The sequence below is a fragment of the Zonotrichia albicollis genome, chromosome 5 (assembly GCF_047830755.1).
Source record: "Zonotrichia albicollis isolate bZonAlb1 chromosome 5, bZonAlb1.hap1, whole genome shotgun sequence".
Classification (NCBI taxonomy): Eukaryota; Metazoa; Chordata; class Aves; order Passeriformes; family Passerellidae; genus Zonotrichia; species Zonotrichia albicollis.
In genome coordinates this window covers 35,420,708-35,437,919 of record NC_133823.1, presented here as the reverse complement: position 1 = coordinate 35,437,919, position 17,212 = coordinate 35,420,708, and the positions used below count along the sequence as shown (strand labels likewise).

The window sequence follows — 17,212 nt, the reverse complement described above, 5'->3', positions numbered from 1 at the left end:
TTGTTAAAAGCATCACAAATGTCAAGAAAACAAAATTTTGCTATCTGAGATGTGGCGATCCAAAGACAAGAGCTTTGGTCTTTGGTGTTTAAGACCATGACAACATGAGCTTTCTTAATTTCTGTCAAACATTGTATCTCTGAAATGTTAGTTTTCTTACTTGCATTCCGAAACTGCAGGTGAATTGCAATAAGTCATATCTATTTTAAAACTAAGGTTCAGATTGCTTCCTGAAGTGTCACCCATTGTTCCTTTTATTGTAGTTCCAGAAAAAAAAAAAAAAATTATGTGCTGCTTATGGAGACTGTGTGCACTGAATGCAGTATTTTAATGGATGTTGCTACAGTGCTAGAAATTTTTTAAAACAAAATTTATACTTTCAGATTAAAGTTAATGGCTATTTGTGCACTCAACATATGGTTTTCACAAAGTGCTGACAAAACTCTCCTCCCACTAAAGGAAATAGGATTGTTTCTGCAGACTTCAGCAGAAGCACACTAAGACAAAGAAGAGGACTACAGCAGTAACTAAGGTGCTATCCTACTTAGCAGATGAGACACAGCGATATGACAAAGAAAATCCATTCTGCAGAATTACTGTACAAATTAGGCTTGTGCTTAGGGCTTATAAAAATAATGCTCTCAGCAGGTGATTTAGCACAGGTGAAGTCAAGGTGGGGATATAAGAAGGGCTGCATCCTTTCTGCATGAAAGCCATGAACACAGTCCAAGATTTTTATTCACCTGACAGCTGTTCCATGTCGTAGAACAGTGATGTCATTTTTTTCTCTTGTAGCTGTAAGTAAAAATTAGAATACCACCAAAAGCAAGTGCTATTACTGCTGCCAGTATGGTTGTAAGTCTTGTCAGAAAAGAAGAAAGCAAGTAAAATTGCATGTAGGCATCAAAATCTGTACCAGTATCCAATAATAAACATAGAGAAATGGTTGTGTAGAAACAGAGGCTTACAAGAGATGCACTGCTTTAGTGTAATATATCTATTTGTTGTTCTGTACCCTATGAAAAACAGAAAATAATTTAGTAAGTCTACACAGAGAGCTCTTATTCTTTTATCTGGCTCTTCTAGAAATCTGTGGATTCTAGAAGAGAATCCTGACCCACTCAGGCAGTACTAAACACAAAAAAACTCATGCAAGAACTTCCTGGACAAGGAGCTATTGGAGAAGTCAGTCTGTGGCCCATGTTCACTGTGGTCAGTTGCATTCCTTGTCCTTTTTCCTAAAGAAATTAGTGCTGCTGCTTCTCCTTCTTCCCTTCCTTCCTTTCCTCTTCCTTCTTCCTGAGTCAAACCCACCTTCTGTTCACAGCTACTGCTCCTTTCTCACTTGACTTGAAGAGTCGCCTTTTTTACTATAAGAGAGAGGGGAAAAGCCCTGTGCACTTCTCAGGGTCTGTGTTCCTTTTATAATATGATCTACTATTAATAATACATGGAGGGCTTATTTAAAATATCAACTCATCTACTGGAAAAAGAAAACAGCAGCTTCAAACTGTTCCCCAGCTGAAACTAGAATTTAACTACAGCAATAAACTGCATGAAAATAATTCTCACAAGTCAAAGGGGTTATTCACAAGGCAGAGGCTAATCACGCCTCAGTACCAAAACAGAGACACTAATTGCCTGATTTTCAGTGTCACTGGATACCTGCACCTCCTACTGAAGTGTACATTGTGGGCAGAGGAACAGGATAATAAGAACATATAGGTTGGTTTTCTGTTAGGAGGTAGAACACAAGGAAAAATGTAAACCAGCAGATAACAGTAGCAGAAATAGTTTATCCCCAGTATACTCTGAGTTTGCCATTTTAATTCCTTTTTGCAAAAGCGGTTAAAATTTATAATGTTTAATGTCCAATATTCAGTGTTGGTACAGTGGGCTCAGCAAAACAATGTTGAAATTAAAGCTGAAACCAACATAACGTGTGCTATAAGTCATATATAAGAAAAGGACAAATAGCCCAGCTCAGATTTTGAGAATGCCCTGCGATAAGCTGCATAAAAATTTCCATGGAAACACAGACAGTTGGCCTTTTAACAAACAATCCGTATGTTGAAATATCAGCATGTCATTTTTTTAAATGGACAAATGAATGAAGATTATGTTCAGTTTGTGTACAATAAAATAGAATTGCTCTGGATTCCACAAACAAATTGTTTGCTGCAAATAATTCATTGTTATTTCCTTCTGTACTATAAAATTCTAATAATTTTCCAGTCATTTCAATGGAGGAATAGTTCCAAAATTTTTTATTTTCATATCCTTTTGCAGTGATAACTATTGAAATATGGGTTTATTTTAATTAAAAACTGGCTTGCAGAAAATTTTTTATAACTTATGCAGAAAAGTCTGGCTTAGTTTGTTGGAGACCTTTAGATATGTTTCAAGGCAAATGAAAAACAATATTCAGTCCAATTGCAGTAAACAGTTTTAATGTTTAAAGAAATTGTTAAACCCCAATAATGAATGGCACTGTATTAATCTACAGGTACCTCAATGATGGCAAAAGTAAGGTGCTGGAGAATATATAAGGAAGAGAAATCTAGTTTCCAGACATTAAGAACCTCAGCTACTTTTTAAACTTCACCACCTGCTTCCTGGATTGTGACAATGTATTTGTGCTCTATCTGGAGGTGCTAAATTTTGCCAGATCCACATAAACAATTTTCTTTACATAATGCTAATTTTAAGGAAAGAGTAAGCACTTTAAACCAGTAATAATAATAATAATAAGAAGAAGAAGAACAAGAAGAAGAACAAGAAGAAGAACAAGAAGAACAAGAAGAACAAGAAGTAGTAGCACTAATAAGAGTAAGCAGTGTTTGAAATCCTGGGAAAAGAAGAGAAGGGAAAGGAAGGGAAGGGAATAGGAAAATGGGAAGAGGGAAGGGGAAGGCTGAAGAGAAAAAGGAAAAGATAGTAAAAATAATTTTACATTTCAATATCATCTAAATATTGGTCATAGCCCATGACCTGTAGAGCAATTCTGCAATTTATTCAAGGTTATAGCTGAACAGATATGCTTACAGAACTTTTTTTTTGCATTCCTCAATTGAAAAACCATGGAGCATTAAGAGACCCTTACATTCCATCAAATCTACATATCTGGTAACACAGAAAACAGGGAAAAAATCTACAGATACTAGCAAGGGAGAGCTATGCCTAATTCAGGCGTTCTGTGAGTGAATTTAGGATATTTTTCCAAAATATTGGAAAATCACATATATCACATTTTCAAAAAAGAATGTTGCTTCTTTTCCCACACAGGGAATTCTGTGAATGTGTCAGAATTTAATATAGTCTGGCTTTGTCCCTTCTGTGCTGCAGAATTTACTGGAAATTCTCTACATTCTTTTTTTGCAGCTTCTCTCGTCCAAGAACATAAGATGGCTGCAGAGAAACTATCTAATCCTACACACAAGGTTACAGAATTCTTCTCGGTCTGTTTATTTACTGTTGGAATTAGATAATTTTGTGAGCAGAGACAGTGAATCTGGTTAGAAAGAATTTGAATAAAACACAGATATCTGTTGAAAGTCAAATGTATGAAACAACCTTCTGTGTAGATGACCTGAAGGGAACATGCTGAATAAAGTACTTCTGACTAAAAACATACATTGCTTGCTGTTTTCCATGTGCAGAGGATAAAACTTTGAAAGAACTGAGGTTTTTCATAGTGCAAACTTTACTACTGTTTTCCCTAATTCAAAAATTTTTTATTCAAACTTACCACTTCAAGGATAAAACTTCTTTAGAATGGAGACTAATAGCATTTGTTTTCAATGAAAGCATCAGGATATATCAGAAAGTCAGGTAAGCCATCTTTTAGTGTTACCATAAATAATGCACAAAAGGAGCTAAAGGTAATGAAGTTATAATTGGTGTGTTTGGTGGGTTTTATTTTTTAAACGCCCGAAAATTAAGTCAGCTATAAAGCAGAAAAATTCATTGTGGGAGCAAACATTATTATCTATTTTGCCCTAGTTACACCCCTGAAGTGGACATATGTGACATATTCTTAGGCAAGTAAACTGAGTACCTCAAAGGTTTGTTTAAACATGTAGTGCTCATATGAGCGATAAGGACAGAACTTTTGTATCCTTTACAGAAACATTGATTTTTGGTGTATTGAAAAAATATTCATATTAGGAAAAAAAACCTCAGGTTTTCAGAACATTGCTACCCACTTTAAATTTTTTTTAAGCTGAAATACAGAACAAGAGCTTTATGTCTTTTTAGGACACATCATGGCTTTGAAAGTTTGAGGGTTTTTATACGAAACAGAGCAAATGGTGATTTCTCTATCTAGGTTCAAAACCTTCTGCTATTATTTTCCATCAAGATTAATTTTTAATTTAATTTTATCACACATGATTAACACACATCAAGGAGTAATTGCTTAATCTCTTTTGAAGAGAACATATTAGAAAAGAAGTTGACTGAAGCCATCCAGAACTGGCTATGAGTTAATTGTAGAAGAGACCACTCTAAGGGTTCCAGAGGGAGTATTTGGGTTTTGTCTGCTAATGGTGCTGTTATTGTTCTGTGCATCCTAATGTACAAGGGAATGTGAAAATGAAGCTGAGGGCATGTTAGCCTTTATCCCTTTTTCCTTCCCCGTCTACATGTCCAGACTGTGGAGGCAGGGAAATCCACTGAATAGAAGGAGATGCAACCTGTAGGGATGGCCTTCCCGTCACCTCACCATTGACAGTTTTCAATATATCTTTGGTGGAAGATGGGCAGGACTTGCACTCTACAAGCAAAACAAGCTTTGCCCTTTCTCCTTACCTTACAGTCTAAAAGTGTGTGCTGTAATTCCACAATCAATTTAATTCCCAGAAAAAGAAAACATTTAGGCATACCTATTTTTTTAATCAGTGTTTAACCTTCAGCAAAGCTCTAAGCAGTAAAATTTCATACATTTTCATAAAACCCACCAAAAATTACTCTAAATTATTATCATGCTATATCTCCATGACTTAAATGTCACATGTATGGAAAGCATGTTTTAAAGAGGCTCACAGAGTTATACAATGTGTTCATTGTAACCAAAGCAGAAAGAGCTGCTTGACCTCCCATTACCACTTTTAACTTCTCAATAAAATTGCCTTAGCCAGCTTGCCTTAATGAACAAATAGCCTGAGAAATATTTCAGCTCTGAGGCGTGCTCTTTCTTGTGACTGAGACATTCCATGTGAGGCTGACAAAAAGTACACCACCATTACCCATCCTGGCCACTTGGACTGTCTTGGCTTACTGGGCAGCAGACCAGGGGTAAATGGCTTTGCAAGGAAAACTTCAAGAAGACTAGGAACAATCTACCACAAAAGAATTGTACTATTGAAATTGATACCTGTTTATTAGATGTGTCAATGGAAGTTTCAGTAAAAGCTTCCAAGCAGTGTAAATTTTTCTCCAGAAAGTAGAAGTCAAATATCTTACAGCTTGCTTTAGCAGAGTCAGGAATTTTTTTCCCAGTGGTTGAAGGAAAATTTTGCAGATGATGTCTGCATTAAAACTGTAGCAGTTTTAGGAATTCAGGCCAGGAGCCTCGCACCAGGCTTATTAAATTATTTATTTATTTAGCCTCAGAAAGAAAGGAGAAGCGGCTTTCTATTATATATTTCTGCTTATTTAATAAATAAGATGCCTGAGCAGAAGAACATGGAGTTTCCAATTTGTCTGCCTTTATCCAGGCAGAGTTCAAAATAAATCTTCTGCATCTGAGATTTCCCCAAAATACTTGCCTCTCTGCACCTCAGGGTAGAAGGAAAATGAAAAACTGGAACATTATTTTCTCAGTGTTTCTTGTGAACCTAATTTCACTGTGCAGAAGAGACATTTTGTGTTACAGGCAGCATGTACAAGCAGGACCATAACTTTTAACTGAATTATTTGTTTTCTGATACCTGCATGTGGGAAAATTTCTGCCATTATTTTAAAAAGTCATCAAATACTATGTTGTGTTACATCATCACAGTAGCATGTATGAATTGTTTTATTTCTTAAAAAATTTCATCAAAAAAGTTGCCATTAAGTTATGCTAATTTAAAAATGAACAAACAAAGACAAAACAAACAAAAAATCAACCAAACAAAAAAAAAAAAAAAACCAACATTCCAAACAAATAAAATGCCATTTCACTAATTTGGGTACTTGATTTATGATTTAAGCAGCCATATTCATCAGGATGGTTAAGAACGCCTGCATCTAAGTGTTTTGCTTGACACTTCTGTAATGAAGAACAGAAATGCTGAGAAAAATTATATTATTATCTATTCATTGTATTCACATAAGAAGGGAAATGCACTTAGTTAAAGTTTAAATTTAGTTTCTGAAAATGCAGTTTGAGGAAAAAATCAAAGCATGTTTCATCTTACTTCCCAGTAAAATTATTGAGAACCTTGACCTCAATGTCAACAGAGACAAAATGTCATTGATTTTTTCCCAGGATGACATCTATAGGTCTGTGTACAAAATGCCATGACAGCAGGCATGGAGCAGGGCAGACTGGCTGTGAGATTGCCACTGTTTTCCTGTGGCAAAGATCTAAATGAAATTTGGAAAAATTCCTTTATATTTCATCAGTTTTTAATGTGATATATTGTCCTTCTTCATCCGCATTACAGACAGAATTAAGATTGTTTTGCAATAGCTCCAGAAGCCTGAATGTTAAAGTCAACTAATACATTTTGGTAACTGAAGTTGATACAAATTATTACTTTTTCCAACACAGAATACATTACAAAAAAGTAGTTTCTAGGCAAATATTTCTTATATATCAGAAACAGACAGGTTCCTGAAGAAATTTCCTTTAATTTTTGTAAGACAATATATGCTGTACCCTCAACCTAACCTCTTCTTTTCAGTTTGGCTTTGTCAGAAAGAATTATTGACATTCTTTGAGACAGGCAATATTCACAGAATATACAGTAGTGTTTACTTTAAAAAATGAGACTGTTCAATCAAAGAAGGTAGACAGCTAGGACTTTCATCTAAGCCAAAGTCATCTCAATGGGAACTTTCCTGCCGTGCAATGCTCTATATTCTAAATTGTTACCATGCTGTGCCTGTCTTCTTATTTTTAGGTAACAGATGCAGCTCATTGCTTGGAATACAATTTACAGATTTTTATAATAGAGGTATGAATTATTAATCTGCCTTTCAGTTGTAACTTTTTGTGTATTGTAGCTTAGTAAATAATGATAAGCAAGAAATCAACAAGAACACTATGGTGTGTTTCCTAAAATCAAACAGGTACGAGAACAGAGTTAACAGAGATAGCCCTAGACAGGCTGTAGGCTTAGTGACCACTCTAAATATATGTATTTTCTGCCTCTTATGAGCAAAATATTTTGCTGGAAAAAAATTTAGTCTGAAAACCTTCAACATATCTAGAAGATTCAGAATAATTCAGGCGGTGTTTTATTGATCTGTTCAGCACAAGGAGGAGGCTGAGGGGAGATCTCATTGCAGTTACAACTTCCTCATGAGGGACAGAGGAAGGGCAGGCACTGATCCCTTCTCTGTGGTGACCAGGGACAGGAGCTGAGGTAAGGGCCTCAAGCTGTGTCAGGGGAGGTTTATGTTGGATATAGGGAAATGTTCTTCACCCAGAGGGTGGTTGGGCACTAGAACAGCTCCCCAGGGAAGCAGTCACAGCACCGAGTCTGATGGAGTTCTGTGAGTTTTTGGAAAATGCACTCAGGCACATGGTGGGATTCTTGGGGATGATCTTGTGCAGGGCCATGATCCTTGTGAGTCCCTTCCAATTCAGCTTATTCTGTGATTCAATGATTTTGGAAAAAAAATTAGACCATGTCCTTAAAACCACTTGAAGAGTTCTGATTGTACAAGATTTTTAATCCTATCAAGATTTTATATATATTTTTTTTAAATTAAAAATTAAAAAATACATATTCAAACTAAAAATGTCATAATGTATGACAAGAAATATTGCTGGATTTTTTTTTTTTTTGGGCACCAGAGCTCATTTACAAAAAAAAGAGATGAAAGAAAACAAAACTCATCAGTGATTTTCTCCCTGAGTATCTTAGGCCTCGCTATTAAATAAACAGGTGAATATATTTTTTATCTAAAATAATTTTAGCTAATATAGCTTAAGGCTAATATTTACTTTCTGTTCTGTAGCACTTAAGATTCCAGAATTCACCACGGTGATATTTTGTCATTTGAAATTCATTTTCTATTCCCATTTAATCTACTTCTTTTTCTGTAATGGGTAAGGTCAAAATAACAAAGAAAAATTTTTATTGACCTTGCTATGAATGGAAGCAGGGTAATTGTCTCACTATTTTAGCCATTGAGAAGATAATCACTATTTTTTATATTTTATAGAATTTCTTAATATCCTTTAATAATTTCTTGGCACATAACAACATTATAATTTTGTAGTATTTTTATAGACTATGATATTAATATAGGCTGATGAGTAATGCAACTTTTGTGCAATTGAGCACCCCCACCCTATCTTTAAAGCATGGTTGTCCAGTTTTAGTAGACAGCATTTTCATAGAGGTCATAGTGTCATAGTCATATTTTTAAAACATTGATTATTGGACTAAATTTTACCTCGTTGCCCCTAAATTAATTGTAGCTTCTACAGTATGCCTAGCACCATATGGGAATAAAAATCATTATTAAATTAACAAAATGAAAACTGGTACATTTGACTGACTATTATTGTAGCCAAATTTTCAATAATTATGTAAAAAAATTGTGAGGGCAAAATTTCTATTCCAACAGGACAGAAAAGATAATCATGGTGGCAAGATATAATGACAGAACTATATCTAACTGTATATTTATAGATTAAGGCTTATAAAATAATGCATCTTAAACACTAAATAAAGTGGTGTTACAGTCCTTAAAACCTCATCTGTGTTTTTTCCAGTCTTATACTACTGGTAATATTAACAAAAAAAGATGACATTGTTTTTATTGACCTTGAAAATATCTGGTATTTAGAGAACTTCAGTTCATGTATATCCCCATAGCAAACAAATACCATTCTTAGATTTCTGTCTTCAGGCAAGGACCTTTCAATGCTGTTTTGCATTTTATTCATTTCACACTAAATGCATCTGGTATTCTTTTCTATTATATGGGGTTAGAAGTGCTTGAATACTGCTGTAACTAGAATTCAGACATGCACGTATGAGTTTGGGTACAAAGTTTGCATACAATCCTCTCAGGATGTGTGTATGAATTTCAGTGTTTTAGAACTGCTCGGAGCCAGGTATGGATTTTCTGCATGATGCTTTCTTACTTTCTCTGCAAACCTTTACCAGCAAATTTTATACCCTCATTAAGCACTAACAGTTGCAAACTGTGGAAATAGAAGGAAGTAACTGAATTTAATTATCATGGTTGTGGATACGTTGAAATCCTTGAAATCTCTCTCTTCCATAGTTGGTTTTTCCCTTGTCAGCATTAGCTTAAGGTTTTGTCTCAGTAGAGAATGATCCAGATTCTTCAACAAATACAGATCCACAAAGACAGCAGCACTATGCCCTCACCAACATCGCTTGGCATGTTGTGCCACATGCTTTGTCATAAAATGGAATTAAGTCTTGGCACAGCTGCCTATTTCAGCTCTCTGTACTCAAAGACTGTCTTTTGATAAAAGCAACCCACAAACCCTGCAGACTCAGAGGCAAAGGGTTTGTTGGAAAAGGGTTTGTTGGAAAGGGTAATGTTGGAAGGGACCACAGGGTCCAACCTCCCTACTCAAGCAGGGCCACCCTAGACTACATTGCACAGGGTTGTGCCCAGATGGTTCTGGAATATCTACAGAGAGGGAGACTCCAAAACCTTTCTAGACATCTGCTCCAGTGCTTGGCACTTATACAGCAGAGCTCTTCCTTATGTTCAGGAGGGGCTTCCTGTGCATCATTTTCTGCCCATTTGCCCAGCACCACTGAGCAGAGCCTGGCTCCATCCTCCTGTCATCCTCCCTTCAGATACTGACAGACACTGATGAGGTCCTCTAGCAGTTGTCTCTTCTCAAGGCTGAACAACCTCAACTCGGCCTTTCTTAGTAAGAAGGACACTCTAGTCCCCTAATCACCTTCATTTCTGTCTGCTGGACACAGCACTCCAGATGTGGCCTCACTAGAACAGAGTAGGGGGACAGGATCCCCTGTCCCACCCTGCTGGAATGCTCTTCCTAGTGCCCCCCCAGGGTGCCATTGGCCTTCTTGGCCCAAAGGACACTCTGCTGGCTCATGGACAGTTTGGTGTCAACCAGGACCCCCACACTGCTCCATGCAGAGCTGCTTTCCACCAGCTCAGGTCTAACTTGTGCTGGTGCCTGGAGTTCTTCCCCAGGTGAAGAACTCTGCATTTGTCCTCATTGAACTTAACTTGGTTGTTCCCTGCCCATCTCTCCAACCTGCCAAGGTCCCTCTGAAGGGCTGCACAGCCCTCTGAGGTATTGGACACTACTCCCACCTTTGTGTCACTAGTCAACTTGCTGAGCAGGCATCTGCCTCTTCATCTAAGTTCAAGGATAAGCTAAACACTGGACCCAGTATTGAACCTTGGAGGACATCATCATCAGTACTAGGCCTTCAACTAAACCCTGTGCTACTGATTATGACCCTCTGGGATTCAACCAAATTTCAGCTCACCTCACTGTTCACTCATGCAGTCCACATTTTCCGGGTTTGCCCCTGACAATTTTGTGAGAGCCAAAAATCTTGGATCTTCAGCTGACCACTGTCTGAAGTTTGTTTTGTTGTGATGAAGTGTTATAAAATAGATTTAATGAAAAATTAAAGCACAGAATTTCTCTGATTATTCACAGGTAAGCATTGCATTCATATGGATGCTGCAAGAATGAGCATGATACTCTTAAGTAAAATAAAGACACCAGACTGTACTCTATGCCCTGGAACTAGTCCCCCACAGAATCTGACTAGAAATGCCCTTGAGAAATGCCCTTGAATGTGGTTATGAATAGCCTTGAGAATCTGGTTACAAATGCCCTTGCACCGAGGTTTCAATTTAGAGCTGCCTTCATTTAAATCATCACAGTGAGCAGCAGCAATACAGACTTCCTTCTGACAGAGCATCACCTTCACAAACATATGAAAAACTCAAAAAATACAGAAACATCTTTTTTTCTTTCCTCCTAGAATAGCTTTTTAATGAAGTTTAGTACTTGTCATGAAACACAGGATTTCCTAACCAGATGAAAGTGCCCTAAGACCTATCTAATCAATACCTAATAGTTACCTTCAGCTCAGAAAAGGAGCTCTTCAATTTATCTATTGATCTACCAGCATTAAACAAAGAAACAAGTATTTTTCCATAATCATCTCCTTCATTGGAATAATTTTGCTTAGCCTCATCAAGATTCTTTGCAAGATTTTGTGAATTTGCAGATAGATGTAACAATAGTAGGTCCCCAACCAGATATTTCATTAAGACTATACACGAAATATAAACAAAAAATTGCCTTAAAATCTACACCAAAAAAGTAGATACAGAGAAGCTTCTAATTACTATCATCTTCAGCAGACTGCAGACGAAAACAGCAGCCTCTGTTTGTGATACATAGCTGCTCTGCTCCTGCTCTTTCCTTTGAGAAAAACTTAGCTCTCAGATTGAATATACCGGCCAACCAAGTACCTACCAAATATTGCTTTTTTAGACCAGCTTTTTTCCTTTCTTAATTGTCCACAATATTTCACCTATCAATGCCCTGAATTTCCTCAGAGATAAAAAGAAACAATCTAGACAGCCTCTTCCCCCACAGTAAAAATAGTAACCGCACCATGCCATTAAGAAACCAGAGCCCTATTTATTCATTTCACACTTGGTTTCTGGAGGAGACTGGTTTGTTTCTGTCCCTGGAGGAAGTGCCTGGTATGAGGTTTGAAACGTCAGGGATAATTAAGACAAACTGTGCTTTTTTGCCCCAACAAAGGAAATATATCCCTTAAAATAACTCCCTACTGAAATCTCTGAACAAAAACCAGCCCAGCGCTGTTGAGGTAGCTTACAATGCTAAATCAATTGTCAGCATTAGCGAGGCTCTGAACTGGAGCATCTTGCAGTTTCATTGCAATCCAGCAGCTGCTGTGTTATCAGCAGGTAAAAGTACAAATACAATGCTGAATAGTCAGATATGAAAGCATCGGTATGGGGATCATATAAAAAGGCATATAACAAAGATGTTTATGTCTCAGAAAATGAAAATATAATTACTATTAGGTCAAAGTTTAGAGATCAGAGACATTTAATAACATTTTTCATTCAGCCATTTTAGTTTCAGTAGTCTTTAAGCAGTGTTGGAGTTCATGTTCACTTAAGAATTGACAAAATTACTGTATTCTGTATAGCCGGTTTCCCACTGCACTGTAAAAACATCTCTAAGGAACACTGAGCAAATTTCTCTGCCAAGGTGAACTGGTGTTAGACCTTGGTTTCATGTCTGCTCATCAAGTTTTAAGACAGGAAGGTAGTAATTTTTGTCATATAGTTGTTTACTAATACATCTTCAGGACACTGAATGAGCCCAAGCATCTAATTTTTTTGAAAAAAGTTTTCTATTGCACTGGGTTATTACAGTGACTTTAATTTATCACTGATTTATTTTCCAGCAACAATTCAATAGACCTTGGATTCCAGGTGCTGAAATATTTTGGGTGCAATGTTAATTCCCTAACATTTTCTGAAATGATTATGTTATGTAGTTTATTTTCTTCTTTCCTTTTCTTTTTTCTTTTTTCTTTTTTCTTTTTTCTTTTTTCTTTTTTCTTTTTTCTTTTTTCTTTTTTCTTTTTTCTTTTTTCTTTTTTCTTTTTTCTTTTTTCTTTTTCCTTTTTTTTCTTTTTTTATTTTTTCTTTTTTCTCTTTTCTTTTTTTCTATGCATTAAACTTCTTTTTAAAATAAAAATAACACAGAGTTTTAGAGTTTCTTTTGCTCTGGTGCCTTTTCTTGTGAACTAATGTTATTTAGCCCAAATAAGAAATTTATGATAGATTGCTTTGTAAAAACATTTTTTTCTGTGATATAACACAATGTTTAATATCATGGAAAATGTAATTTAAAATGTTAGAAAAACAAGTCTGCTTTTCAGTTCTTGTAAGATATATGACAGAATAGCATGCAACAAGACCATATATAGGATAATAAAAAACTGTGGATATTACATGGACACTAGAAATTCATAATTTTCAGATCTGTCTCATCAGACTACTTTCGTGCAAAACACATAAAAACTGGGTGGAAATCTCTCTTAAATTAATGTAATGATACCATATAAACATATTTTTCAATAGTACTGGCATAAAGGATTTTAAAAAATATATTCATAGTGAACTTGCTTTTTGTTGAATGTTTTCTTCTTTGGTTGCCACTGTGGATAATGAAACTCCCTCTGAGATGATGGGACTCAGGGGTGTGTTAGACAGGAACCACAGCAGCAACAGCACTGTGCTTAAGCACTAGCCTAGAAAAGCTGGTAGGAGAATATTGAAAATAGGTCTAAACTCTTTCCAGTGTCTTTTTTGTTTCTTCAAAACACAGGTGTTTTTGCCAGGAAAGCTGACAGAGCAATCTCGTCTCCACCTTTTTTTATTGTACTATATGATAAGGGAACCAGGCTTCAGTGCACTTCTCTAATGTTATTTAGCAAAACCAACAGTGATGTGAAAGCAGAGTTCCATTTTGTCATTAAGAGCCTCATACATCCCCTGCAACTGAAATACACAATCTTTGGAGCTGGAACTAGAACAAGGATGCTCTTCCTGGGTGATAAGACTCTCTGATTCTTATGACAACTTCTAATTCCATAGAAGTTTTCAAATATTTCATGTAAAGCAGAAACACCTCAGTATGAAGATATTGAGATGTTCCCTGCCTCACATGCCCTTGAATAGCCTTCATTTGTAAGGTGGGTAGTATGGTCCCATTTCTTTCCAGTGGGGAGGGCAGGTGTTGAGGAGAGCTGATCCCGGCTCTTCACATCCTGTCAGGCTGTTTTACCCTTGCCTTTATAGAAAGAGTGGGACATCACAACCCCCACTGTACTTTCCTTCAGCAGTTATGTTTAAAGAGGAAGAAGAATGGATCTGTTTATCTGAAAGTTCTCTCAGGGCACACATGCTCTGATGATACCAGGTGGAACAGGCTCTTTCTCTTGTACAGAGACATCCAAATTGTGAATTCTAGTGAGATTTGGACATGCTCAATATTCAGCTGTTCAATTAGGTGAAGCTTCAGTCTTTCCAAGACTTCTCCTGAAGTTGAACTGTAGGATATAAAACATCCAAACACCTTTGGACATTAAATCCTTACAGTGGGATGGCAGCTGAATGAGCTTTGTGGTTTTTTGCATTAATTGCATTCCAATATTATGTGGGGTATCTTAATCCATCAGTTTATTTTGCCCCAAATAACTTTGCACTTGATGTCTTCAATCCTCAAACTCTAATCATGCCGCAGTTGCTGGCATTAGAAAATTTTATTGTGGAGCTAAAGACTGTAAAGCATCCTACTACCATTGTAGGAAGAATTGCCGTAGGTAAAGGAATAGTGCCAGGACCAGGAACTGTCTTAAGTGCCTTTAGGGCTCTTCAGGCTTCATATATTTACCTAATTTCCTTATCACAAGCCCTTCCAAATGATGTCATGTCTAAGAAATTAAAATCATGACAGCTCTACGAATTCATATTAATACTTCCCCATGAAATACCTGAGCTGATATAGTGGCACACTCACACATACTGCCACAGCTGTTCTAGGATGGGTCAGATACCACTGAGTGATGAAGGGGCAGTAAATAGTAAAAAACTCTTTAAATTGACATGTTTCTTTCATGTCTGACCATCCTCATTTGTCAATGTGTTAGTGCCTACAAATTGTGCTGGAAAGAGAAATAGTTTGGAATCTGCCTCTGCATGAGGAATAGCAATGCTCATCTAAGATATGAAGCCTGGCTTTAGTGCTCATGTTGCCATTAGCAATAAGAAATATTTTCAGCAATATAAGGGGGAAATCATTACTACAGCCCTGGTAGTAATAAGCTCTGGAGCCATGATGAGGTCTTTCCCCTTACCTGCTGAATACAGCAGAGAGTTGCCAGATGTGAGTAGACAAAATTTTAAAAATACCTTTAAGAAGGCAAGGAAATTAAATTGGTTATGCAGAAATACCTTTAGGGAAGAAAATCTTTTGTGACATTGTCTTACTCAGAGGAATTCCTGATTCCAAAACACAGGAGCTAGTGAACAAACAGCCAGCATCTTTGGAACAGATACTTACAAGCAATAGCTGCAAACATCCACCAGCCTCTGCCATAGACTTAAGGACAGAATTTCTTGTATCTGACAAAAAAAAGAGAAAACAGTGGTAAAAATGGATTAATTGACACATGACTGTATTAAGAATGGCCACAGTTCAAGTACTGGTGGTGAATACAGCTCTTCAAAGAGGACAGCAGGAGGAAAAATGGTGTTTCAGAGGAAGAGATGTCCCTGTGGGAAAGCCAGTAATTCTTTAAATTGTCAGACTTACCTTGCAAATTCCACACAGACTCAGATGAAGCTATGAATGCACCAGTGCTTGATGGGTAATTCCAGGATAACACTGTTCTCTTTGCCAATGCATATTCTTTAATGTCTTGGAAGCTCACGATAGCTCTTTCTATCAAGTCCTGCTTCATGTAGCTCATTCTTAGAAAATTCTTACAGAAATCTGCCTGCCAAGATACAGAATGCCTTCCCTCTGGTATTATCATAACTTTATAGCACAGAATTTCTGATGGCACGGGAACAATCTGTTGAAGCGGAAAACATGTCCAAAATTTACCCCATGACAAAAATCTCATTTTGAGTTTCTTATGGATAAAATTTTTTGTGCCTTACCTGAGAATAAATAAATAATTATTATATAGACACTATACTCAAATAAAATATTGTGAGCACAGGACTTTCTGATTTAAGACTAAACTTGAAAAATCTAGTGTGAAAATTGTACTGCGATAGTTGAAAATGCTAATTTTTTCATTATATCATTGCAGAATTTAATATTTTTTTTCTTTGGGACTCAAAATTAAATTAAAGCATGTTATTGCCTCATTCTTCTGTATTAAATACAATCAGATTTTTTTTAATGGGAAAATCTTCCTATGTAGAACAAAATTCATCAATTTAAATAATGAAAAATCAGTCCTTCAAGACCATTGCTCCAAGCAGTTTGAATGTGGTGGTCTAACTTTTATAAAGTGAACAAGTATGAAATGCTTTTTCTTTCACAGGATTCTCATACACAGTTTCAGATATATATAAAAACAGTCGGTCTCATAAAAGTGTAAAAATATGTCTAAGTGCAAGAGTTTGGTATTTAATGGCCTGCACCTTCTTTAAAGTAATGAGGAAAAAATGAACATATGGTTTTGTTTGAAGACTGTATTTTAATTGTGTTGTTGGGTTCTGCCTTTTAATCAAGTGAACAAAGAATTAAAAAGTATGTGTATCTTCTGAGGCCAAAGAGAACTCAGTGAAAGAGTAGAGGACAACTAAGAATTTTGCAGACGTCACCTATTAAAAAAAGTTCTTGGCTTTCTATTCAAGTACACAATTAAGGCATCCAGGGAAATTTGTCACAACCTTAGTTTGAGTTCTTATCATTGGCAAGCCAATCCTGATAGCAATTTACTGTCTATTTGATATGTTTGGCCTGCATAAGTGTGTACGTTTTACTGCAAAAAACAAGGCATGTCATTTGTGAACTGAGAAGAGAAGTCTTTTAACAGAAGGAATATCTGCAGAATAAAAAGGTAATCTTGCTGCCTGAAAACAATAGTCAATTATTCCAGAAAACAAAGTAGAAAAAAAAATCTATTAAAGATTAAAGGTGATTTGTATGCTGAAAAGGTTAGACATATAAGCCACTGACCATATATCTGGCTTGTATCTGGAGGTCTATAAGGGAGTAAAACTAAGCATCTGTTAAAGTGAAAATTCCTATGGTTTGCATATTTAAAAGCACTCTTTATGAATGTTCATCTTCTTTTCAGAAATATTATTATTGGAGTTGTTATAAGCAGATGACCATAAAATTGAAACAAAATCAGACACCAGCACAGCATTATGAATTTATTTTGGATTCAAGTGGTCTTTAGTATGTGCAAATCATGAAAGTGCTAATCTATGCTTG

The 17,212-nt window shown here is 36.2% G+C and overlaps 1 long non-coding RNA gene across 1 annotated transcript in view; it reads right to left on the bottom strand.

Annotated features, from left to right (window-relative positions):
• LOC141729033 (uncharacterized) overlaps window positions 1–15,725 on the bottom strand; it is a 32,339-nt gene extending 16,614 nt beyond the window's left edge. The window contains exons 1-2 of the long non-coding RNA XR_012580279.1: window positions 15,569–15,725; window positions 15,317–15,378 (exon numbers count right to left, since the gene is read on the bottom strand). This is a non-coding gene — a long non-coding RNA (uncharacterized LOC141729033). The remainder of the gene's footprint in view (window positions 1–15,316; window positions 15,379–15,568) is intronic.
• Between the last annotated feature and the right edge of the window lie 1,487 nt (window positions 15,726–17,212).